A 27,550-nucleotide genomic window follows, 5' to 3' on the forward strand; every position below is an offset into this window, starting at 1 on the left:
GGGTGGGGGTCAACCAGGACAGTGGGCATTAGGACCTGCCCCGAGGAAGCACATGCTGGTAGCCAGCCGGTGCGCCAAAGTTACTTCTGCTTGAACAGAGCAGTAACTAAGAAAACAAAACAATTTTGCCTAATTAGGTAGGGGTTAGGAGTCGGGGAGAGAGAAGAGGAGAAAAGGTAAGAAGATTAGGTAGGGGGATAGGAAAGTTTCCTCCCAGTCCACTCCTTAATTGGAAATGATGAAAACATGTGCATGTTTTAAACTCGGGGCGTCCACGTGTCCATGCCAGGAACCGAGAGCTCATGGACGCCTGCGCAAACTTCCTGAGGAAGACCGGCCCAGGGATTAACCGCCCAGGCCAGCCCAGGACACATCTCGTGGTTTACCGAGCGCATCTCCGTCATGGCAGACCACGTGACTGGCCCACCGGGGGATGCCCAATCCCCCGATAGGCCAATCCGCCCCTGATTTCTGGGCTTGGGGAGGGAGAGGGAAGAGGGGAGAGAGAGTAGCATGGGGAGGGGAGGGGAGAGACCCTCTAGGGTGGCCTAAACAGTATTCAACTATCTAGATCGTTATAGGAGGGCCAGCTAATAACTCAAGGTGAGGTTTAAGTGGTGGTTTAGGGTTTGGGGGCCAGTTTGACATGCAGAGTGAGACGTACGAACAGCACAGTATAACTGAGTAAATATTTGACATCATTTGGAGTGAGGAAAGTCTCCCAAAGAAGAGATTTCTACAATGTTCTCTCACCCTAGCTTGATAGTACCCTGTATAGAGTCCATCAAGCTAGGGTGAGAGACTGCCTGCCAAACTGGTCCCCAAAAACCTAAACCACCACCAAAACCTCACCTGGAGTTATTAGCTGGCCCTCCTATAGTGATATAAATAGTTGAATACTGTGAAGGCCTTATAAAGAGTCTCTCTCTCTCTCTCCACTTTGTGAGTAGTGAAATGTAAGTATCATGGGGTGTAAAAACTTTAACGCACCCTGCTATACACTATCTATATGAAATGCAGCAATTCTAACATTATCATAAACATGCCCCTATTTCTTATCGCTGGAGTTATCCATGCAAAATTATAGCATTTTGATGAATCTAGGGGTTAACTTTGCTGGCAAGATTGTGAATATGGACCTCTAGGAGCCAAAATATAGGCACTCAGCCCTAGTATTTTTCAAAATGGCCAATTTAGGATCCTAATCCCAAAACTTAGGAGTGTAAACTCTTTGAAAATTGGCCCCATAATATCTTTTTTGAATGCAAGATCACATGTCTCGGATCAGCAATATCTACAATGAGTCAGAAGTGCAAGTAAAATGCTCAAAGTGTAATGAATGAGACAGAATCTAACAGCACTTTCCCATACTTCAGTCATCATTCAGCCTCATTTATTTATGCTGTCAAACACTGACACACCCCTTTTCCTTAGGAAATCATGGGGAAAAAAAAGCAGCAATAAGACATACAGATAATCTCTTCTTTACCACTAAAAAAGGTTGCAACACTTTGGGAAAGTATAAAGCATTACAAACTTTACACACAGAAGACAGATATATCCAAAGTAAAAAAAAAAAAAAAAGTCCCCAAAGATATTTTGTCTGTTCTGGACCTTCCCTTTTAATGAAAAACAGTTTTCCTATCCATAAGAGCACAACAAATGGCAAACCAACACCTTTCTCTTACTCAGAAGGGCTGCCTCTAATAAACTAGGACAATTTCTCAGACATGTCGCTAGGTTAAGGTTCATAATATATTTTTGAGGAAAAGCAGGCAGATCACTTTTATTAAAGGATTAGCTATACTGAAAGTGAATATCTCATTTGCCAAACTGTTTTTGAATGTCTAAGATCAAAATTATAAAATAAAATAAAATAAAATGGTCACCAACCAAAGCTGCTGATGACCCTAACTTCAAAACAGAGGATGTTAATGACATGGTTTTTGTGTCTGTTATTATTGTTTTCAATACCTGCCAACACATAAACAATCTTACATGCAATACATATGAGTGAAAACTATTATTATGGGCATTTTAGGTAAAGTCTTCTAGAAGGTTATTTAGGATATATTCATAAATATTTCACATACAATTTTGTATATTAGTTTAAATCTAGCAAAAAACAATGGAATAATGTAATAAATGATTATTACAAAATGGAGAAATGTCAAGTGCAGTAAACACTCTGCTATATATCACTCTAATATTCTGAATGCTCTGTTAAATGGCATCTTGCCCAGGCAGCAACTTTGCAAGGGGGAGGTGGGGAATGATATGGTGGGAGGGGTTTGATTAGGAGCAGAGTAAGTTTTCTCTGCTTTGCTCTGTCCACTCCAGCCTACCCTCTCCCCACTTGTTTCCTGTACCCTGCAGCAGGAAACACAGGGCTCTCAGATTACCAGCATATTTAATTAAAGAGGACCCTCTTCTCCCCATGAATGCTGGATAATTGAACTTCTACTATTCTAGTAAGTAAAACAGTTTCTGTACAAAAACCTGTCAAATAAATATGTATTTTTTAAAGTTATATTTGTTCAAGCACACACATTCTCTGCACATGTGAATGCTCCAGAGCAAGCCAGTTTCTCTTTTCTATGGGTACAATTTTGAAATGTGCATCCTTTTTGTTCAGCCACATGACACATTCTTAATATGAATGTGGAACTGGAACAAGCGATCCAAACTTTGGTAGTAGCTGTCCATCTTCCATTATCCAGCCCATTGTTTCAGGTGACAATAGGGCAGATTTTGGATTGCTGGCATGCTTCCACACACCATGCTTGGTTGTACACTCTTTGAGATGACTTCTCAGTGCGTTAGATGTCAGAGGGAATACTTCCAGTAGTTTGTATTTGGAAAGCAGTTTAATTTGAGACCCATTATTATAGCTTCGCACTTCTGGCATAGACCTCAATTCACATAAAAACCTCTCTGAGTTCCTGAATATTCATTTGTTAATTCTCCATCCCCAAGATTTTAAAGCAGAAGACTGTGTTGAATGCTTTCCATGCAGTCTTCTTCCTGTGTCCTGCCAAGTAAGACATCCAGTTATTGCGTGGTAGGGAAGGATGACATCAACAACTGACTCAATGAAGGATATTTTCTCCTTGATTTCATGCGCTGGAATGTAGATATGCCTTCATCTACACATTTTTTTTACTTTTAATTTTGTTTAAATGTGTTAACAGTAGCACCAAAACATATATAATCATGTGCTGAGACTACAATAGTCTCTGCTGTTGTGTGTATGTGAATACAGTGCACAAAGGTCTGGTATCAGCTTCTTCATGTTTGTCTGTAACTGCTGAGTATCCAAAACAGAGTTTGCTTTTTGTACTTTACGTTCTCCTAGGAATTCATAAGAAACTATGATTGTTTTGCCTGCAGAAACATTTACAATAAAATGTTTGAGAGAAAACATACTAGGCACAGCTAGAAAATCATTCCAGTTGCTGGGAACTGGCACAGATTTATCTCCCACTATTCTTCTGACCGAGCAAGAATATTTCAACTGTCTCTTCCTCATACTTGCCTTAATTGATCATTATTTATCATTTACTGTTTCTGCCAAAGTGTTGTCCCATGTCCATAATGATGTTCAGAAATGAATCTACATGGTCACCAGTGGTTTTTGACTCTTGCAGGCTTTCCAAGTTCCACAACAAGGGCTTGGCCATCTATCAGCAGATGGGATGTTCCATCAAGAGTAATCGCTGGTGGGCAGATCATACCCTCTTGTCAACACATCTGCCAGTACTGCTTCGCTAGCTGTCCTTAGGTTGTCAGTTTTGCAAGCAAGAGAAAATGATATGGATGTTCATTTATTTGAAATGAATGATTAAAATACAATGAATAAACAGAACAAACTAAAAATGACCTCTCACAAAAATAATGAGAACATTTTCAGGAATTTTTGTTTTCATGAAAAAATGAGGACCTTCTTGAAGACCTCTAACTCCCCTCCCGCCCAGTATAGAAAAGCTCAGAGTCCTGGCCTACCCAGCTTGGCTTTGTCAACCATAGCCTGCTCCCACATCCACTCCCACCTGTTAAAACTTTCCAACTCCAGGGCCCTCTGTAGCCCTCACTAATCCCTTCGTTAGGGCCCAGCATTAAAAGGGCAAGAGCAAAGCTTATTAGCTCCTGCTTTCACTCTCAGATTTTTAAAAACGGCACCAGAGACCCAAAGGATGATGCCAAAATAACAACAGTTTGGTGTTCATCTCAGGGATGGATGACTTAATTTTATTGTATGAATGTAAAATCATACAGCCATTCAAGAAAAATGTCACTGGCCCTGATATGGATGTCAAAGTGAAGTCACTTTACTGTTCTGTGGTCCTTCGGCATCATTTATAAAGTGCTGAAAGTAAGGACAGGAGTGAATGGGCTTCATTTCTGCCCTTCTGAAGGCCAAACCCTACACATGGGGCAAGTGGAGCTACACGTATGTTCTTGGACCCTGGAAAATTTTAACAGATGATAGAGAATTTTGGAACAGCCCAGGGAGGCCCAGCTGGGTAGGCCTATGCCCAAGGCTAGATTTTAGACATGTGAAGATGGGAGGTCTTAGCTAGGCCGGACCTGGGATACATTTTTCAGAGGAAGAGTAAGGGTCAGTGGGGCTCAAGGAGGCCCAGGCACCAGGCTTCTATTAGTGGGCTAAAGGGGGGTTAAAGAGTCTCCAGGAAGCCTGGTTTGGGGTATTTTGGGGTTTGGGGGGAGGGGTTTGGCTATTTAAATTTTTTTTTTTTTTTGAGAAACAAAATGAACCAACAAACCATTAATTTAACCTGAAATGGAAAAAAGGGCCTGATTTAAAAAAGAATTTACATGCTTAAAATCTAGTTTTATATGTGTAAATGCACTTTGCCTGTGTAAATGGGCTTTTGAAAATTGCTACAATATATGCCATTGAATTGTCCATAGGATACTTATGTGTAAATGCACTTTACGTATGTAAATGGATTTTAAAAATAGCTGCAATAGTAACTCTTTTTAAAATTCACCTGACATTTTTCTGATACACATCCCTTGAAACTGGCCCAAACATGAGCTCATGTTGTAATATCTTACGTAGATCCACCTTCCTGCCAGCTTGATATGCAGTGATTAGGCAATGAATTATATTTTTATCTGCTTTCAATATAGATTCTTTTCTCTTGGTTTCTTTTGTTATTTTATAGAGAGATGAGAAAGTCAGCATATGGGACTTATGTAGTGAATCAGTGAACTTTATTTTAATCAGGGCTGGATTAAGGCCAACTAATGCTCTAAGCACAGCCCAACAATGGTGCCCTCTCTCCCCTTCCATTCCTTAAATGACAAGACATTAAGACTGAATAAGTGCTGAAGGTGAAATAAGTGATTAAAAATTCAGTTTTCTTCCAGGCCGACCCCACAACTATATTAAATATTAACTTTTTTAAAAATGTTATTTATTTAACACTAAATAGCAGTAAGCAATATAAGCAAATTATTTACTTATAACTAAGGGGCAACAGAAAGATGCACATTTTCAACACTCTGTGATGCTCCCCTACTCTTGGTGCCCTGTGTATGTGCTTATTTTGCTTAATGGTTAATACAGGGTTGATTTTAATACAGAAATCATCAGCGAACATAAGGCTCTCCTTTTCAAAATTGTTAATTGTATTTTGCCCAAATGCTTAGAATTCAGGAGAAATTTTTTTAAATCACTTAGTGGAAAATGTTTAGTAGCATTGCTCTGAAGAAGAAAATATGAATTGATACACATTTGTTTTCTTCTTCCTTTCCTCATTTCAGTCTAGCTGGAATGGTTTTATTATGAATCACTGTGTATTCATTTCCAGTCATGAAGAATTCCATTCTTTATGGTGAAGTGTAGGTCCTGATCTCTAATGACAGATTCCATTTGCTGAACGTTGAAGTGATCTTTTGTAATTCCTATGATACCACTTTCTGTTTTTGTTTGTTGTATTTAGTCAACTCTAGGCTGTAATCAGGATACACTTTTGAATTTCTCTTCTGCTCCATTCTCAACAAAGTTCCTTTCATGAATTCATATTTGACTTCATCACATAGCTGTTTCATCTCAGTCAGGCACAGTTCTCCCAATTTTGTGTAATTAATGTAATTGCAAAGGTAGAAATATGGAGGCATTTTCCAGAAAGCACATAAGTATAGCTCCAAAAGATCATCATGCTGGGTCCTGATGAATAGGAGTAGCATGCATATTGTATTCATATACCACCACCAGTACTGAAAGTTGACATTTTCCTCTTTGCTGAGGGATTACAAAATTGGGTGGATGGCAACATTGTTACTAATCTCAACACAAAGCGGGACCCCCAGAAACTCAATACACCTAGACCTCAGTCTCCAGCAAATGACTTAATCCAAAACATCAACACTAAGGTGTCAGTTACCAAGCTGTGTTAGGTGTTTACCATGTGGTAATGGAAATATGCGGTATTTGAAATACTAGGAGGTGAAATTTAAGACCCATGCGTGTGCACACATATGCTGCCTCGCACATATGAACACGGCAATTTCGTAACATATGTGCACTTATGCGTGTATGTTATAAAATCAGCTGTACATACGTACATGTGTGCTCAGTTTTATATAACAATATAGCACCATAAGGACACCAATTAACAATATACCATGTTACAATGCATCAAGTTTAACATGCATATAATCAACTATCTTCACAAATTAAAACATTTTTTTTATATATATATAATTTTATTGTACATATAGTTGACAAATATTAACGTTATCACAAAATTTAGTAAGTTAAACATTGTTTTTTTAAAGCAATCTTTTTAACAAGTCTTTTTAAACAACGTGTGGACACCACTACTTAACCGTCAATATCCCACATGAATACCAACAATAAATATTCCCATTATTTAAAATACAACCAAACCAATCATCCATCCACATTCATCCAATTAATTAAAAACCCTCCCAACATATATTGCACCATTTCCCAAATTTTTAATGCATTACTCCTTGATTCAAACCATAGGTATTATGACATATATTATATGCTAATTCAGAACACGGGTATTCTAAAGATTTTCAACTCGAGTCCATGAGCTTCACATACTCAGTTTATCAAATGTTAGTAAATTGTAATTCATCACCCCGACAAGGAACCTCGTTTTGCAAAATAGCTTCTTCAGGGGTTATTCTTCACGGTACTCTAATACAGACTCTCCCACTCACTGAGAGTGTCAATTCCCCGTTGTCCCGAACCTTCCAAATGTCATTACACCGGTGTCCACACAAACCTATAATATATACAATATTAAATTACAACAAATTTCCTCACCCAATATATATATTAACCAAACTTCCAAACTACTCACACTCTGTGGAGTCTTATTTCATCAAACCGTCTCATATATTCAATATATATCGTCAAACACTTCCTCAGCATAACTATATAAAAAAATAGATGATCATTATCCCAACTATCTATATCCAAAACCATTCTCTTAGAATTCATCATACAACGCACTCACATTATATAAGCATTAATTCACATATAATCATTATCCCCGCTGTTCAAAAACTTCTCCGGAAGTATATATCATTCTCCTAAAAGTAACAAATAACCCGAATACATTATCATCTTTTATCCACAAATTCATTAACCCATATACGATTTAACTAGTAACTCTTACCTTCATAATATACAAACGACTTTCAAGATGCCACCACTCAACATATCCTCATACCGGAACTCAATTGTAATTTCCACCTTTTGAATCCACTCTGCTTCTAAGGGAACACCTCTCTGTCACTCAATCTACCTCCTACAACACACTCACAACCTGTCCGCTATCATCTCTGCCACACACCCCTTTTAGTATCATGCAATGGCTCTCCTATACTACATAAAAGGAGCGTATCTTTCCGTCATTCAATCTAATATAACCAATCCACATTCATCTCTATCACAACCCCCCAAACCAAAGCACTATCATACACATTAATAAAAACGGAGCAAAACAGTCACTGAGTATTTTAAACATAAAATGCCGCCCATTCAATTTCAGAATTAAGACCCCAAGAGACTATCGTCGACCATTGAAAAATAAATTTCTGCTCGGTTCGCCACAACCATTTCATCATCTCACCCCGATATCCAGCTGAACATTGTGTTAACATGCAGAATTTTATATCTGTAATCTCATGATGGGCATCAGTCCAATGTATAACTAAGGGAGCATCGTCTTTGTGAGTCCGAATATTACTTTTATGTTCTGTAATCATTAGTAGCTTCAAATAAAAGTAAAAGATGTATTGATCAGAGTACTAATGTTGTGGGACAATTTGTATGTCATGGTTGTTCAGTATGTGAAAATGTACTGGTTGGTCATAAATTCTGGCATCCATATAAAAACATTACATATTTTGTTAAGGGCAATTTTACTTGTTCGTCTAAACAAGTTGTTTATGCTATTATATGCCCCTGCCAACTTATATATATCGGTTTCACGACACGTACTATTCGACAACGGATTACAGAATATAAAAGTAATATTCGGACTCACAAAGAAGGTGCTCCCTTAGTTATATATTGGACTGATGCCCATCATGAGATTACAGATAAAAAATTATGTGTGTTAACACAATGTGCAGATGGATATCGGGGTGAGGTGATGAAATGGTTGTGGCGAACCGGGCAGAAATTTATTTTTCAATGGTCGACAATAGTCCCTTGGGGTCTTAATTCTGAAACATCCTTCAAACTCTCAAAACTCTCAAACTCTCAAATCCTTCAAACTCTCAAACATCCTTCAATCCCTCACCAGCAATTCACCCAAACTCATCAAGCTTACTCCTACACTCCTCCTGACCTAATCATACTTATGCCAGCACTCTGCATGCCTGCATCAATCGTCCTCCACTACACTTCAGGAACTCACTAAACTCACTCCAGCACACATTAGGATCTCTCCAAACCTCATCAAACCTCATACTGGTCCTCTCTTACCTGCAAGATGCTCTCTCTCTCTTACCTCTCCTACCTGCAAGACTCATTGTCGAGGGAGACCCACGGGGAAGGCCCTCAGAGGGAGTTTTGAGACAGGGCTGCGCAGCCGACGCGACAGCCCGTCAGGGTCAGGCCCCATTAAACTCTTCCCTTCCACCAAAGGCCTGCGCCGACCAAGTGACCACCGCCGCTCACCGCCCCGAGGCCCACATATTGACGCCCCCAAGCAGAATTCAACCAATAGGACGCAGTCGCCCTGGTAACCACACCAAGCCTCGACTGCAGGGCATCTTTTGCCACTACCCGATTCCAGGCGCCAGGCATCGCTCCCACCTCGCGCCACCAGCTGCCAGCAAGGGCTGCCAACTTGGGAAGAGAGATCTAGACTCAGACTGTCTTTTAAGACTACAGTCTTAAAAATCCTTAGATCTTGGTCTATCTCACGCTAAATCAAATACCCCCCCTGTGTCCTCTTCACAGCAGCATCTCCCCGCCCTCGCACTATATTTCCCCTCGACATTACCACAAAGATGCACCTCTTTGCCATACCCATAATCAAGATCAAATCAAGAACATACACATGCATCTCATCACGTTACTCGACAACAAAGGCTAATCCATATCATGATATCTCCAGTTACACAATTCCTGGGTCTCTCACTATTCACGCTAACTCTATTCAACGCTCAATCGCTTACCAAAAAAATGCACATCCTCAATGATTATCTTATAGAAGTTAACCCAGACATCTGTGCAATCACGGAAACTTGGTTAAAACCTACCGATACAGTACTAACGAACCAGCTTCCTACACATGCCTATGACCTCATCTCAGTCCCCAGACCCAAAAAAAAGGAGGAGAGCTCCTCATTGCTGCAAAAAAAGGACTAGGCCTAACCTTACAATAGACAAACTTCACCACCAAACTCAAATTCTCCCTCTTCAAAGCTGAACAACTACAAATTTGCCTCATCTACACCCCTCCAGGACCTTTAGACTTAGACCCCTCCCCTCTGATCGAGCTTATAGTCAAACACATCAAAGTAGACAAACCAGCAATAATCCTGGGTGACTTCAACTTGCATGTTGACACTTATCCACAATCTACCAATTGTGAAACAGTTCTTTCATCACTCAGCCATTTGGGTTTCTCGCAAATTGTCAACAGCCCCACTCACAAGGCAGGACACACACTGGACCTCATCTTCATCAACGACAGCTTTTCCATCTTCTCCAACCCCAACTGCTCTCAAGTCCCCTGGTCAGACCACCGAGTCATCCACACTACCCTCAAGATAAAAAATCTCCCAACCCAAGTCTCTCCTAAAACCACTATACATTTCAGGAAACCGTGCCCACTGGACTTACTAAGCGAACAGATCTCCAAAGAACTAAACCTGCTAGACCTCACGGACGCAACCACTGCCACTACATCTTGGATCAATCTCACTAATAAAATTGCGGATCAAATCTGCCCAATGACCACCAACGTAATACAACCTGCACTTGACTACAGAAAACCTTGGTTTACCTCGGAACTCAAATCCCTAAAACAAAAACTAAGAAATAAAGAACAAAGCTGGAGGAAAAATCCATCCACCTCAGCACATGCCACCTATAAATCCCTCCTCAACACCTACAGGAACGCCATCCACAAAACCAAGAAATATTTTTACGCAAAAAAAATCCACAATTTCGTCTTCGACTCAAAGGCACTTTTCTCATACGTCTCATCGCTTACCAAACCATTACCTCCTTTCATTCCTGACCACCAAGCACTCAACAAAGCCAATGAACTCGCCAAATACTTCAAGTCAAAAATCTCCAACCTAACATGTTCTCTTACAACCCACAGCCCCACACCATCACCCCACCTCACCACCCAGCCTCAACAAAATTTCAGTCTAGAGTGCTTTGAACCCACCTCCGCACGAGATAGAAAATACCCTCAAGAAACTCAAACCGTCCTCCCACCCTTCAGATCCATTACCCACAAACCTGCTTATCGCCATCCCGAATACCATCGCAAAACCACTAGCGGAAATCTTTATCTCTTTATCTCAAGGCATAGTACCCAACCAGTTAAAGTTAGCAATTCTCAAACCTTTGCTAAAAAAAACCAAACGCTTCTCCAAAGGACCCAGCTAACATTCGGCCCATCGCAAACTTACCTATGATTGCCAAACTGATGGAAAAAAAAGGTCAACAAGCAACTTTCAGAATACCTCGAAGATCACAACATACTCTCCCCAGCTCAGTACGGCTTTCGCAAATGTTTAAATACCGAATCCCTTCTTCTCTCACTCATGGACACCATCCTCTTAAACCTGGAGAATAAACAACCCTACCTGCTGGTGCTTTTAGATTTATCTGCAGCTTTTGACATGGTAAACCACACAATACTCATAGACCAACTAACAAACATAGGCATTAAAGGTTCTGCACTCAGCTGGTTCAAGTCCTTCCTGTGCAACAAGTTCTATAAAGTTAGGATAAATAATAAAGAATCTCACCCTGTCCTGTCAGACCAGGGAGTCCCTCAAGGCTCCTCCCTCTCACCCACGCTGTTCAACATCTACCTTATCCCACTCTGCCAACTTCTCTCAAACTCACTCATTATCTTTATGCGGATGACATACAGATTCTCATACCAATCACAGAGTCCCTGCAAAAAACTATTACCCACTGGAATGACTGCCTTCAACCAATTAAACTACTCTCCAGCCTCAATTTAGTGCTGAACGCCAATAAAACTGAGATGCTCATTATCTCCCACGACTCCCTCACCAACCTAGCAAGCATTGCTCAAACCACAAGCTTAAACATTAACTTCTCACCAGACATCAGGAATCTAGGAGCATGGCTGGACAACCAACTAAACCTAAAAAAATTCATAAACACCAACACAAAGGACTGCTTTTACAAACTGCAAGTCCTCAAAAAGCTAAAGCCTCTCCTTCACTTCAACGATTTCCGTCTAGTACCACAATCCATTATCCTAACTAAGATTGACTATTGCAACTCTCTCTTACTCGGACTCCCTACCAATACAATCAAACCCTTACAGATGGTCCAGAACGCTGCCGCTAGAATCCTTACAAACTCCAACAAAAGAGAACATATCAACCCCATTCTCCGCAACCTACACTGGCTACCTATCAAGTTCAGGATGCTCTTCAAAGTCCTTACTATCATTCATAAAGCAATTCACATCTCTCCCATCAACTTAAAGACACAACTATGACCACACACATCCTCCAGACCCATCAGAAATGCTTACAAAGGCACACTGTATGCCCCACCTGCAAAAACTTCACTAAGGAAGCAAGCTCTATCTGCCGCAGGACCCCACCAATGGAATGCGCTCCCCCCAGACCTAAGACTTGAACCCAGCCATCCGGTGTTTAAAAAAACCCCTAAAAACCTGGCTCTTCAGCCAAGCTTTCACAGACACATAAGCAGATTCCAATTGGATCTCTCCCCGTACTTTTGTGCTCCATTTTTAGTTTCCCTCCCTATTAATTTGAATTCCTAGTCAAGCAGTAAGTCGAACCTCCCCCATCAGTAGTTCTCAGTTCGGAACTTACTCAATTCAGTTATTCTCTCTAATACCATCCATTATTTTATTTCATATTTACTCTCCTATCAAATGCTTCCCTCCCTACTACATCGTTCAATTGTACTCATAAAACCGCTGCGTTTTTCTGTATAATTTGTTTCAACTGTTCTTATCATTGTAATTTGTTCTATTTAAAGCTCTTTGGCATGTATGTATAACCCTGAGAGATTTACTGCTTAATTGTTTTATGGAGTTGTTTTGTTTAACTGTTTTTTGTAAAGCCTTGGGCGTCTACTTAAGCCTTCGGCGTTTTTCTGTTACATGTAAACCGGATTGATTTGTATATCTTACAAGAACTTCGGTATATAAAAATTAAAAATAAATATAAATAAATAAATATAAAACATTTTTTATTTGTGAAGATAGTTGATTATATGCATGTTAAACTTGATGCAGTGTAATATGGTATATTGTTAATTGGTGTCCTTATGGTGCTATATTGTTATTCATTAAGTATAAGGGCCATTTTATAGCCTTTGCGTTATCTACCTCAGTTTTATATAGACATGCATCTACTGGTAAGTGGGGGGAATTTTATAAGGGGTGCGCACTGAGGCTACTTACCCTTTTCCCAGTTTGTAACCAGTTCATCCAGTGTAGGGATAGGACTTCTTACCCCCCTTAGTTTTAAAGCCTCTCTTCTCCCCTGTTAGACCCCACCCTTAAACCCCGCTGACTGGCCCTTATTTTTTTTTATTTTTTTGACTTAAATGTCAGCAATAACAGAACTAAGGTTACGCGATGGGGACCCCTGGTGCATGCTTGTGCGCTTAAGTATTTACGCGCCCAGCTCTTGGTCTTCCCCCATCATGCCCATGCTCTGCCCAGACTATGTCCATTTCCCTCCCCTTTTTTGAACTTTTGGATTTTTGGGCATACCGGGAGATACACGCGTACAGAGGTGCTTCTTAAAATCTGCTGGCCCAAGACATGTGCATATCTTCTGACACATGTAGGGCTTTTAAAATTCACCAGACAATGTTATTTTCCCCCCAATTATGCTTGTACAGCACTGAGATGCTTTGTATGCAAAGCAGGGCATTACTAGGCAATTTCATGTTAATAAAATAACATGAGTCCAAATATTCCCAGGGCTGTATGTTAAAGGGCAAGAGCTGCCTGAATTCTACCCTTCGAAAGTATGGAAACCATTTCTCCCCTGCTGAGACCAACCATCTCCAACCCCCCTCCCCTCCCCCACATTCCCTAGAGGTAGCCCCGTTGCCTGAATTTAAACATGTTTCTTTAAAAAGACACACGGCACAGGCTCCTTCCCTCCCTTCCCAACCCTGCCTGTTTGTCAAAATTTCCCTCTCTGGCCTTGAACCCCTGGCCTCTAGACCATCCCATCTTCTATTCCAAACCTAGTCCGTCCAATGGCCTCTTTTCTAGGTCATATCTTTGAAAGCATGGTGGCGTATTTTGGCCCAAAATGCTCCCTGTGCTCCGGGCCCTGTGCCATCCCTGAAAAAGATGATGCCAGCTGGCCAGTTTTCAAATTAGGCCCCTATCACATAATGGGGCATAACTTGACAAGCAGGTCAGCTTGAATCATTTGTTTTCATAGGCAGTATAGGACCTGGAGCTTAGGAGTGCTCCAGGCCCCATTAGGTCACCAGGGTTTCAAAGATATGACCTGGGGAGTATTTTAGGGAGAGGAGAAGGAATGTGGTAGGGGATGGGGGATAGGGAGCTGAGAAGCCAGGGAGGTCTAAAGGCCCCAGGGGAGGGGTAGAATTTTGACAAAGGGGAAGGGTGAGGAAGGGGAGGGGTTTGCTCTGCATATCTTTCTTTTTTTTTAATTCTAGCACAAGGGCTGCCTCTAGTGATAGTGGGAGGAGGTGTATTACAAGATCCCCATAGGGATATTCCAATCTTTGGAGGGAACATTCCTTTAACAAGATGGTGGCCCCAAGCTGAGGGGCCACCATTGTGTACTAATCTGCAATATTTTTCCCCATTTATTTTACCACTGGGGAAAATATTGCAGGATTTAGTAAGCTGTGGTATTCCCCCTAGGGAAAATAGTGCAGCATAGTAAATGATCTCTTTAGTCTCTTAACATAATTTGTACACCATATTAATAGTTAGTTTTGGAAAGTCCGATGCTGGCAAATAAATCATAACAAGTCTGATGATCTAGAACTCAAAGACTGGAAAACAGAGCCCAAGTATCACAACACTGAATTGACAATGAACCCTACACAGCCGGTGTTTTGAAATTCTGAAATGCCTGCTTCAGGGGCACAGCATTTTCATTTCATTTCTGTTAAACTCACATTTCTTTAAGTAGTCCTAGATAAATTCAAGTTTGTCAGACATGAAGTTAGAATTCTGTGTCCCTGAAGCATCAATTTTGGAATGCCAAAACACCGGCTTGTTGGGCATGTGAGACTGGAACTTGCTATCTAAATGGCAAATGAAATAGAATATGAACAAATAGAAAGTGATGCATGTAGGAAAAAAATCCTAACTTTAATTACACAGCACTGAGCTTTATATTAGGAGTTTTCACTCATGAAAAGGATTTTGAAATCCTAGTGGAAAACAATTGAAATCATCGCCCAGTGCATGGTAATGGCCAGAGAAAGCAAATAGAATGTTCAGAATTATTGCAAAGGAATAGCAAAGAAAACAGGGAATATGGAAAAGGTGGAACAAGAACTGACAAGAAAGGAAGCTAATTAAGAACTAATCCTTAATGGAATATATGATTTGGTACAAGAGTAATAGTGTTGGAACCACTTGGCAATAGTGATCATAACATGATCAAATTTGACTTGATAACTACAGTGAGGATATAAGGAAATTACTGCAATAGCATTTAACTTTCAAAAGGGAGACTATGATAAAATGAGGAAAATGGTTAAGAAAAACTGAGAGGACCATCTGCAAAGGTTAAGAGTTTCCACCAGCCAAAGATATTGTTTAAGAATGCCATCTTGGAAGCCCAGATCAGATGCACTCCATGCATTAGAAAAGGTGAAAGGAAGGTCACACAACTACTGGAATGAGATGAGGTAAGAAAGGCTATGCTAGCCAAAATAACATATTTCAAAAATTGGGAAAGTGATTTGAATTAACAAAACTGGAAATAACATAAGGACTATCAAGTTAGATGCAAAGCTCTGATAAGGAAAGCAAAGAAAGAATTTGAAAACAAGCTTGCTGTGGAAGTAAATACTCATAATAAAAACATTTTCAGGTACATTCAAAGCAAAAGGCCTTCAATGGAGTCAGTTGGACCATTAAATGATTGAAGGGTATAAAATTAACTGAGGATAAAATCATATCAGAGAAACTAAATTAATTTTTTCCTTCAGTCTTTATTGAAAAGAATATAAGAGAGATACTCATGCCAGAAGTGATATTTAAAAGGTGATGATTCAGAGGAATTAAAACAAATCTCAATAAACCTGGAAAATGTAATAGGGAAAATTGGCAAACTAAAGAGTAGCAAATCACCTGAACCAGATGGTTCTAAAAGAACTGAAAAATAAACTAGAAGATCTACTATTAGTAATTTGTAAACTATCATTAAAATTAGCTATGATTCCTGAAGACTGGAAGATGGCCAATGTAATGTCAACTTTTAAAAAGGGTTTCAGTGGTGATCCAGTAAACTACAGATTGATAAGTCTGATGTTAGTGATGAGCAAAATGGTTGAAAATATTATAATGAACAAAATTACTGAACATATAGATAGTCATAATTTAATGGGACAAAGCCACATTGATTAGCTATGGGAAACCTTGCTTCACTAATCTTCTACATTTTTTGAAGGCATGAATAAAGTTGAGCCAGCTGATATAGTGAATCTGGATTTTTAGAAAGTGTTTGACAACTTACCTCATGAGTGACGCTTGAGGAAAATAAAAGACAGGGAATAGGAGGCAATGTTCTATTATAGACTGAGAACCAGTTAAAATATAGAAACTGGAAAATGAAGCTAAATAGCCAATTTTCTCAATGGAGACAAGTGAATAGTGGAATGCCCCAGGACCACTGCTGTTTAACATATTTTTAAATGATCTAGAAATGGGAACAATGAGTGAAGCGATAAAATGTGCTAATGATACAAAATTATTCAAATATATTAAATCACAAAGGGATTGTGAGAGATTGAAAAAGGACCTTAAGAGACTGGGCATCCAAATGATAGATGACATTTCATGTAGACAAGTGCAAAGTGATGCATGTAAGAAAAAGCAACCCAAATTATAGCTCCCCGATGCAAGGTTCCATATTGGGAGTTATCACCCAAGAAAGAGATCTAGGTGCCATTGTATATAATTGGTTGATATTGTAACATTATTACAATAACTTTCAATCTAGCACATGGGCACACATGTATACACGTTTCTTGGCTTGCACCCAGGGATGCAGATATTTTATAACTTGAATGTGTATATGTGCATGTTATAAAAAGCCTAGTTGCGTGCACATATGCACCAAATTTTAAGTGGGTGTGCTCAAGTGCGGACAAATGCTGCTTCTACCACATAAATTAGGGGATTTCAAAAGGGGTGTGCACCATTGCCATTTCCAGTTTTACCAGTTCATCCCCAGTTCGCTCAGTTAAGAGATAGGTCTTTCAAACCCCCATGGTTTAATGGCCTTCACTCCCCCCAGTTATCCCCAGCTCTTAAAACACTGTTGATCTGCCTATTTATCTTTATTTTATAACTTACACAGCATCCATAGCAGCAGTAAAGTTATGCAGCAGGGGGCATCAGCACATGCTGGCTTACATAAGCATTTATTTATTTATTTAATTTATAAAATTCATTTACCACCCATAATAAAAATATTCATAATTAATACAAAAATACAAAATATATCTTAAAATAGATATACATTTCATCAAAACAGCAATATATATATATATCAAGCCTCAATACTGCCTAGACGTTAATAGCTTATTTTAGAAAAAAAAATCAGGAAAACAAGAAAATGCCACAGGCATTTCTCAATCTGCAAGAGTTTTTATTTTTTAAATTCCCTTTGTCTAGGGGATCTAGATTATCAATTTATGTTACTAAAACATATTAAAAGCTTGGCTAAAATAAAATGTTTTAATCAACTTCCTAAATTTTATAATTGATACTTCTTTTTTAACTTCTTATGATAAATGGTTCCATAGTGTAGAACCCTGAATTATAAATACCTGTTCACATGATTCATCAAGATGAATCAGTCTAAAAGAAGAAACTTCTAACCAGTAACTGATCCCCTGACCTAAGAGTTCTTGTGGACTGATATAATTTTAAATTTGCATTAAAAGCAGCAGAAACAAGCCCATTAAACCATTAGAACTAAAAAACATGCCATACTGGGTCAGACCAAGGTGTTGCGTTTGGGGGTGGACCCTTGTCCTGGAGCAGTGGAGAACAGCTCCCTAGTAGGGACCAAGAAGCACCTGCCCCCAGGGGGCGGAGCACTGGAGGAGACAGAGGCTAGGATGAGCTTCACCACTGGAAGCCTGTGGTCCCCCCGGGTGGAGCCCGTAGGGACCCAGGCCGCTTGGACTTAGGTGGGCCTTGCAGGGTCTCCTGGATAGGTAGTAGACAGGCATGCCCAAGAACAGCAAGGGAGCACGGTCGGACTCGAGGCTGTAGATCTGATGGAGCAAGGAGGAACAGAACAGCGTAGGCTATGACAAGGAAAGAGACAGAACCAGAATCAGGAGGCGTGGTCAATCAGGCACAGGTCAGAATCCGGGACACAGTCCAAGGAGTAGTCGACGAGGCAGAGGTCAGGTTCCAGAGGTCAGATGAGGTCACAAGGCAGGCAGAGGTCAGGAGGCAGGCAGCAAATAGAGAGGTCAAGGAACAGGCCGAGGTCAGTACCAGAGAGACAATCAGAGGGTACTTCCTGGGAGACGGATGGACAGATGCAGGGATAGAGGGATGCTGGAACAGTAGGATGCAGGAACAAGGCTGGAATAGTAGGATCCTGGAACAAGACTGGAACAAGGCTTAGGACGCAGTGACAATCTAGTACACAATACAATGCCAATCCGATTGCCAAGGCAAGGAAGTGCAGGCAGCGACTTCCTTAAGTAGTTCCATCAATCAGGGTGCGCTGCGGAGATAGGACCCACCCCTGGCCCTACAAGAGGCCAGGTGGGCCACTCGCGCGCACGTAGGGGTGTGGCCAATGCCACAGAAAACGCCGAACTCTGGTATGAGGCCTGGTGCGCAGTGAAGGCCCGGCGACCGCCACCGCGGGATGCCGAGACCTGGAAGAGCTCTTGGCTGCTGCTGGAGAGGCCGACCCAAGACCTGCAGAGGAGCCAGAGAGGTGAGCAGGCCCGTGTGTGGGCCGCATGCGGATGGGGTGCGCAACACAAGGGTCCATCATGCCAGCATCCTGTCTCCAACAGTGGCCAATCCAGGTCATAAGAACCTGGCAAGTAAACAAAAACTAAGTCTATTCCATGTTACTGTTGCTAGTAATAGCAGTGGCTATTTTCTAAGTCAACTTAATTAATAGCAGGTAATGGACTTCTCCTCCAAGAACTTATCCAATCCTTTTTTAAGCCCAGCTACACTAACTGCACTAACCACATCGCCTGGCAACAAATTCCAGAGTTTAATTGTGCAAATTCCAGAGTACCACCTGAAACTTGATTCTTCATATTATGGACAAGCAATGGTATCGTAATAAGGTTGGGGTAATGTATTCTAGGGATGTGAATCATTTTTTGACGATTTAAAACAATCGTCAGATATATTTTAAATCATCAAAAATCGTTAAGAGTCGCGATACAATAGAAATTCCCCCGATTTATCGTGAAAAATCGTAAATCGGGGGAGGGGGGGAGGGCGGAGAAAACCGGCATACCAAAAAACCCCCTAAACCCACCCCGACCCTATAAAACAAATCCCTTACCTTCCCCCACCCTCCCGAACCCCCCCAAAACTTTTTACGAGTACCTGGTGGTCCAGTGGGGGCGCGGGGAGCGATCTCCCGTTCTCAGGCCGTCGGCTGCCACTCATAAAGATGGCGCCGATGGCCCTTTGCCCTTACCATATGACAGGGTATCCGTGCCATTGGCCGGCTCCTGTCACATGATAGGAGCACTGGCTGGCCGACACCATCTTTAAAGATGGCCGCCGCCATCGTAAAGATGGCCGCCACCATCTTTAAAGATGGCGCCGGCCATCTAGTGCTCCTATCATGTGACAGGAGCCGGCCAATGGCACGGATACCCTGTCATATGGTAAGGGCAAAGGGCCATCGGCACCATCTTTATGAGTGGCAGCCGACGGCCTGAGAATGGGAGATCACTCCCTGGACCACCACTAGACCACCAGGTATGTTTTGGGGGGCTCGGGAGGGTGGGGGAAGCTAAGGGGTCATTTTTAAAGGGTCGGGTAGGTTTTTTTTTATCGGGCCATTGGCGCCATTTTTGAGTGGCAGCCAAAATAGCGACGATGGCCCGAGAGCGGGAGATCGGTCCCCGCGCCCCCACTGGACCACCAGGTAATCGTAAAAAGTTTTGGGGGGGTTCGGGAGGGTGGGGGAAGGTAAGGGGTTAATTTTAAAGGGTCAGGCCTCACTACAAAAAAAATAACGATGTGAATCGGAACCAATTCCGATTCACATCACCCACAATCAGAATTTTTCCCCCCCTGTAACCGAACCCGATCGTTAAGACAATCGGGCACACAATTCACATCTCTAATGTATTGTCTTAATGGAAGACCAGCAATTATTCATGCTGCTGAATTTTGTATGTATTGAAGTACTTGTATTGTGGACTGAGGTAAACCAAGTAATAAAATATTAAAGTAGTCATTAGGTTTCATGATTAATGAATGGATAATCATTTTGAAATTGTGGTTCCTTGAGATATGGATGTATTCTATGTATTAAATGAAGCTTAAAAAAGGAATTACGCACCATTTGATTTACATGAGGACGAAAAGATAAAGTAGTGTCCATCAGGATTCCTAGATTACGAGTTTGTTTTACAATGGGAATTGTAAAACAAGCTTGTTATTTATGCATACATTTCAGCTTTATGCCCCAAAATATCCTTGCCTACCCAGATCACACCCCTTTTTGAAAACTTCTGAGATGTGTGTGCTGCAACAATTATGTACATGTCCAGACTGATTGTAAAATCTGCTTGGTGCATGAGCCCGACATATTCGCGCATCCCCTAATTAATGTGAACATTGTGCATTTAAAATTCACTTTTAAATATTTAGGGCTTCCTGCCCTAACTCTAAGACCTATTTGACTCTTGATAAACTCAGCTGCCCAATTTATTTCCTAGAAAAATTGAAGAAAGCATATATCACTGGTTTTGATTGATTTACACTGGCTTCCCTTACTACAATATGTACAGTACAAAAGAGCAATGTTAACTTTTAAGATGGTCTCTTCAGATAAATCACCATGGGCCAATATACTTGTTTGACTTTACTGCCCCACACGGGCTTTAAGATCTTAACAAGAAGCCTTCTAGATATCCTATCAGTTTGCCAGTTCGCTTAGCTGCAATAAGGGAGTGCGATTTTTCAGTGGCTGCACCTATTCTGTGGAATTCACTACCAGAAGAAATCAGGCAATTTGATTGCATCAAAACATTTAAATCAATGCTAAACACATTGGGCCAGATTTTATAACATGCGCTCTGGCGTAGATTTGTTCGCGCAACCTGGCGCGAACAAATCTATGCCCGATTTTATAATATGCTGCCACGCACATGTTATTAAATCTAGAGTCGGTGCACGCAGGGGGGGTGCACAATTGTGCAACCTGCGCGCGCTGAGCAGCCTGCCTCCGTTCCCTCCAAGGCTGCTCCGAAATCAGAGGGGCCTCGGAGGGAACTTTCCTTCCGCCCCCTGCACCTTCCCCTCCCTTCCCCTATCTAACCCGCCCCCCAGCCCTAACTAACCCCCCCCCCGACCTTTATTGAAGAAGTTACGCCTGCCTCCGGGCAGGCATAACTTGCGCATGCCGGCTCTCCACCCCCCGGCCCTGTGGCTGTTCCAGAGGCCTTGGTCCCGCCCACGGCCCCGCCCCTGGAATGCACAATTTTTCAAGCCCTGGGACTTACGCGCGTCCTGGGGCTTGCGCACGCCGCCGAGCCTATGCAAGATAGGCTCAGCACACGCAGGGAGAGGCAGGGGGAGGTTTTTGGGGGTTGTGTGTGTATCTTATGCACGCAACCCTTTGAAAATCTACCCCAATCCTTTTAAGCAGGCATACTGTTGTTAGTTTTACTGTTTCCTTTTATACCTTTAGCAAGGATTTTGGTTTGTTTTAAAATGTTATGGATTTTATTATTTTATGTAGTGTTTTATAGTTTGCATTGTTCTATATATTTATAGTTTTAAATGTTATTTGAATAACTGTTTTGGTCTGTTTTACTTATTTATGAGTGTTTAATTTGTACATCACCTTGTTTAAAGGCAATTAACAAATCTTTATAAAGAGAGATAAAGACAATGTATTGAAATCCACTGCTCAATGTGTGTTGGCAACCAAGATAGCAAATAAAATGTTAGGAAATATTAGGAAATGAATGGAGAATAAAACAGACACTATCATAATACCCCTGTATCACACTTTGGTATGAGTGGAGTGGAGTGGAATGGATAAACATGATTTGGTTGTTTATTCTTTCTAAAAGTACAAGGACTAGGAGACACACAATGAAGTTACAAGGTAATACTTTTAAAATAAATAGGAGAAAATATTTTTCTGCTCAATGCATAATTAAGCTTCAGAATTTGTTGTCAGAGGATGTGGTAAAGTATAGCTGGGTTTAAAAAAAGTTGGACAAGTTCTTGGAAGAAAGTCTATAATCCATTATTAAGGTGGACTTGAGGAAATCCAGTTTATCCCTGAGATAAGAATAGAATCTATCAACCTTCTGAGATTCTACCAGGTACTTGTGACCCGGATTGGCTACTATTAAAAACAGGATACTGGACTTGATGGATCTTTGGCCTGATGCAATAAGGGAAATCTTATGTTTTTATATTTTCATGTTCAAAGCTGTAGGATGCTGCAGAAGCCTTCCATGAAGTAGGCAATCCCAGCTCTTGCTCAAGAATGACACCTACTGGCTGATTCAAGGGTGCAATGTACTTGATTCTGAAAGAAACTGTGTTCTATGTTTCTCCAAAGGAGGACTGTTTCATTTCACATTTATATTTATATGTCACCTTACTCCCAAAAAAATCCAGGGTGACTTACATCATCAGAAAACACAAACATCACTGCTGGGCTGGACAGGAGATGAGAGGAAGAGAGAAGAATAACTGCAGATGATAGAAAATGAACACTCATGGTACCATATATGTAGGTACCTTGATTTTCAGATTATATTTTATTTTTCCTAGGAATACCTTAGAATTTAGTATAAAGAAAAAAATGCGAGAAAATGAGTTTAAAAAAATGTCATCTTGTTTCCACTATTTTTTTTACCCATTTTTGTTCTTTATAATACATACTGAGAAATTCCCATGAAAAATTAAATAAAAACTGAAAATGAAGATACATACATATACCCAGTAAGAATCTTTTTTTTTTTCCAGTTTAAGCAGGATGTCTAAAAGAGCAGGAGCAAGCTGCTTGGCATTATATGTATCACAAAAAGATAAAATTGATGGCAAAGGAGTGTTACATTTTAAAATTTTAAAAGGAGCACGTTTACACCAAAAACATGCACATTGGACACATGAGCAAAAATATGCTTAATTTTATATTGTGTGTGCAAGTACACACGTCTCATTTAAAATATCCCTACCGCGCAAATGTGTGGAGCCTTTATGCACGTACTCGAACAAATGACCATGGGGGAGGGAGGGAGAGGGAGACAATCTGACACTCTATATGAGGAGGACTTTCAACTCCTTGTGGGTTTTGGGAGGTAGGGGTAGTCTTACAAGGGTCTACAGACCCTCGTGCTCTAGGCAGACCAATGTAACACCACCCCCCTCAAAAACCCACCCTGAGTTGAAAGTGCCCCTCTTACAATGGGAGATATATAGAGTGTCAGATTGTATGTGTGTTTTTTTCTCTCTCTCACTCTCTCTCCCTCTCCCCACCATTCTGGATCCCTGTGGCCCAAAATCTCCAGACTTATGCCTCATCAGGACCAGTAGTAAAGTCATACAGGTAACATGGCATGCGTTACAATGCTCAGCCTTGCAAAATTTGGGGGTTACATGTTGCGGTCCCGGTCGCTAGACTCGCGACCAGGTTCTTACTTCTTTTAACCACGCTGTGGCCGCGACGGGGTCCGGTGGTTTTCGGGTCTACCAGGCCTCTCCGCGGCAGCGTCTCCACGAGGGAGACGCCGCAGAGCCCCGATCCTGACTCCGCCTCCTCTCAGGCATGCACGCGTGCGAGGGGAGACCTTTTAAAGGAGCAGCTGCACGAAGTCCCGGCCATCCCCTGAGATGACGTCAGACGCCGGCAGGGTATTTTAACCCAGGGTCTGACTTAGGAAATCGCCTTGCAACAGGGTTCACTCCTTGGAATCACTAGTTGCCTTGCATTCCTGAGTTCCAGCCTTGATCCCTGTGTTCCTGCTTCAGTTTCTGAGTTCCTGCTTCAGTTCCTGTGTTCCTGCTTCAGTTCCAGCTCCTGCTTCTGGGTCTGTTCTTCAGCTTCAGTTTCTTCCCTTTGTTTGGTTTCTGACCTTCGGACTGTCTTCTTGGCCTTGCCCTTGGTACGTCTTCATTCTGCTGCCTGCTGCCTGTCTTGACCTCGGACTGTTCTACGGACTACGCCGGCTTCGAGAGACCTCTCCTAAGCCCCAGCGGCCCGGGTCCTCACAGGCTCCTCCTGGGGGGACCAAGGGCTTCCCAGGGTGAAGCTCTTGCCAGTCTCCAGGTCCCGAACCGCCTCCCGGCCACTTCTCACGGCGGTGGTCCGCCCACTGCCATTCCATCATCTTCACGGCTGGCCCAAGGGTCCACCTCTCCTGGGATTCAGTTCCATAACATTACATGTGTAAGTCTTGGCCAAATGCCCGTGCCCCGCCTCTTTTCTATCTCCTTCTCCTTGAAGAGTGCACAGGTATGTACGTGTGTACTTCCCAGCTTCTTAAAATGTGCGTTGCTCACGCGCAGCTCTCGTACACGCTTTTAAAAATCTACCTGATTGATTTTCTATTATTTTCCATTTGTTAAGAACACATTTATGCAAGCATATGCCTACTGTATCTTTCGAGTATCTTCTCTACACCCACAGGTATAAGAGTGATTAGTTACTAAATAATTGGGGAAATAGAACAGCTATACTGAATATTCTTAGAGACCTAGGTAACACAGCACTTGTCCTCCTGAAGCTCACATGAATAATACATTAAACTCAGAAGTCAAGTCAGAGAGGAGTCAGCTATTTTATGTCAGATCACGACAACTATGTTGAAAATAACCACAGTAGTGGAACAAAGGGTAGTCGTGGATCAGAACAGAAGGGACTCCCACAAGCAGTCCCACTGATTTTTATTGTACCAACTGTGGGAGCTGTGAATGACAACCAGTGCTAACAGATGGGGACTGTAACACTGCCGAGGTCTTCATGGACCTGCTGAAGGGAGAGGAACAAAGGAAGGTGATACACAGTGCTTACTCTCTGAAATGCTTAGAGAGCAGATGGAGGAAAATATTTCTCTTTTCTGAGCTTTTCAAATCACATTGCATTCCATTAACCTACATTTATGAATTGGTTACCATGCCCTGCTCAAAGCACCTCTGATTGTATGAAAATGTCATCACATATATACATGAGACAAAAGAGTTACAAAATGAGGGGCAAGGTGAACAATTTTTCTTGCCATTCCTGATGTGACAAGTCATGCAGTGAGAGAAGTACCACACACATGGATCTTATAATACCAATTTTGCATTCACAATGTTTTTATAGTAAATTAAGTATTTTATTTCTAAATGTGCAATGAGAAAAGTTCCTTGACAGACTACAGTATAATGGTTCAACTAGCAATCCTCGCTACACAGTGACAGAATGCCAGGAAGAGATATCAGGTAAAGTGGATTCACGTATCTGTAATTGGTGTTCTTTGATGGCGACAAAACCACAAACAATACACATGCATCATGTGATTCTGATTCATGTCAGGAAGAAAGATCTTTTAGAAAATATTAGAAAAACCTTCAATGCCCCTGTGATGGTTTCACATATGCCACTGGACCAAAGATAGCCAGTTAAAGTTATCCAGCTAAAAGTGGTTGGATAATTTTATTTGAGGATGTTCAACTGGAAGTTTAACTCACTGAATATCCTGGATAACTTGTCCTGCTAACTTTAGCCAGACATGTTAGCCATTTTAGGATTTTTTTTGAATATTGACCTCAGTGTCTTTTGCTTCTTCATTGAGAAAATGAGCTTTGGCTTATGTTCTGTTGCGTTCGTGCCTGCTTTTCGCCCTCGCTCCACCCTCTCTACCTGTGTGGCGACTCTCTCCGGGCCTGATGGAAGGCTTGCTGCCACGGCGTCTCCATGCCGCTTCTCCCCGGTGTCTCTGGGCTGGCTCAATGCTGCGGATCCGCCATGTTCCTGATGACGTAGGGCATACACGCGTGCTCCGAAGTATGTACCAGCAAGGGCGCGAACCTCAGGGGCATCCCCCTGAATTGATGTCATCTGCTTCCAACATAAAAGAACTTTACTTTTGCTAACAGATTGAGTTAGCAAGGACTACGATTCGGACTCAATCTAGGATACGAATTCGTTCTAGCTACTCTGCCTCCTCAGACTTACCAGAGGTACCTGCTCCTCGGGGGCCTCGCTCTCTTCTCTTTATTTCAGATTGCAGCTAGGAACTGGTACTCGCTCCTCGAGGGCCTATGTTCCTGAACACTCTGAAGATTCTCTACTGCTTAGAAGCTATTACAGATACAGACTATTATGAGTTACCACCGTTCTCTCAGAGCTTTCCCTGGAACCAGGTACTTGCTCCTCAAGGGCTTAACCCTTTCCAGCTACTGAGCTTCTCAAGACCTTATGTGAGTTATCATCTAAGTACTGGCTATATATATATAACCGCATACCCTGTCTATTCTAGGGGTGTGCATTCATTTTCGCCGTATTGGCGATCCGCAACGTATATTGCACTATTCGTAGTATTCATGGGGAAGCGAAACGTATCGCGATTCCCCACGAATACACGAATCTTCGCCGAATTATACGGCCACCTAAATAAAAATTTAAACAAACCCCCCACCCTCCTGAACCCCCCTAAGACTTAACAAAACTCCCTGGTGGTCCGGCGGGGGGTCCAGGAACCATCCCCTGCACTCACACCCTCGGTACTGGTTTCATCATGGCGCCAATAGCCTTTGTCACAGGGGCTACCGGTGCCATTGGTCAGCCCCTGTCACATGGCCATCAGCGCCATCTTGTGCTCCTACCATGTGACAGGGACTGACCAATGGCACCGGTAGCCCATGCGACATAGTATGGGCAAAAGCTATCGGCGCCATTTTGAGTACTGGCATCGGATGGCCGGAGTGCAGGAGGTCGCTCCGGCACCCCCGTTGGACCCCCAAGGACTTTTGGCCAGCTTGGGGGGGCCTCCTGACCCCCACAAGACTTGCCAAAAGTCCAGCGGGGGTCCGGGAGCGACTTCCTGCACGCTGGCCATCCGATGCCAGTACTCAAAATCGCGCCGATTGCCTTTGCCCTCACTATATCACTATGTCACAGGTACCGATGGTTGGCCTCCTCCTGCACCCCCCACTCCGCAGGCTGTGCCTTTTCTACTTTTATAATAAAGACTCTATTCCACAGCTATGTCTGATGTCCACTAAGACTGCGCCTCCCGATGGTGAGGTTCACAGGGCTCCTCCCTGTGGGTGGTACCATCTCTCACCTCAGCCCAGGGCCCACACATCTACAAGACATAACAGTTTAGTTATGGTATGTTCATTTAATTTTC

At 41.9% G+C, this 27,550-nt stretch overlaps 1 protein-coding gene across 1 annotated transcript in view; it reads right to left on the bottom strand.

Moving 5' to 3' along the window:
* The window catches only part of GRID2 (glutamate ionotropic receptor delta type subunit 2), a 2,300,191-nt gene that overhangs the window by 323,523 nt on the left and 1,949,118 nt on the right, over positions 1–27,550 (bottom strand). The window lies entirely within an intron of this gene.

This window comes from Rhinatrema bivittatum, chromosome 1 (genome assembly GCF_901001135.1).
Source record: "Rhinatrema bivittatum chromosome 1, aRhiBiv1.1, whole genome shotgun sequence".
In the NCBI taxonomy this organism is placed as follows: domain Eukaryota; kingdom Metazoa; phylum Chordata; class Amphibia; order Gymnophiona; family Rhinatrematidae; genus Rhinatrema; species Rhinatrema bivittatum.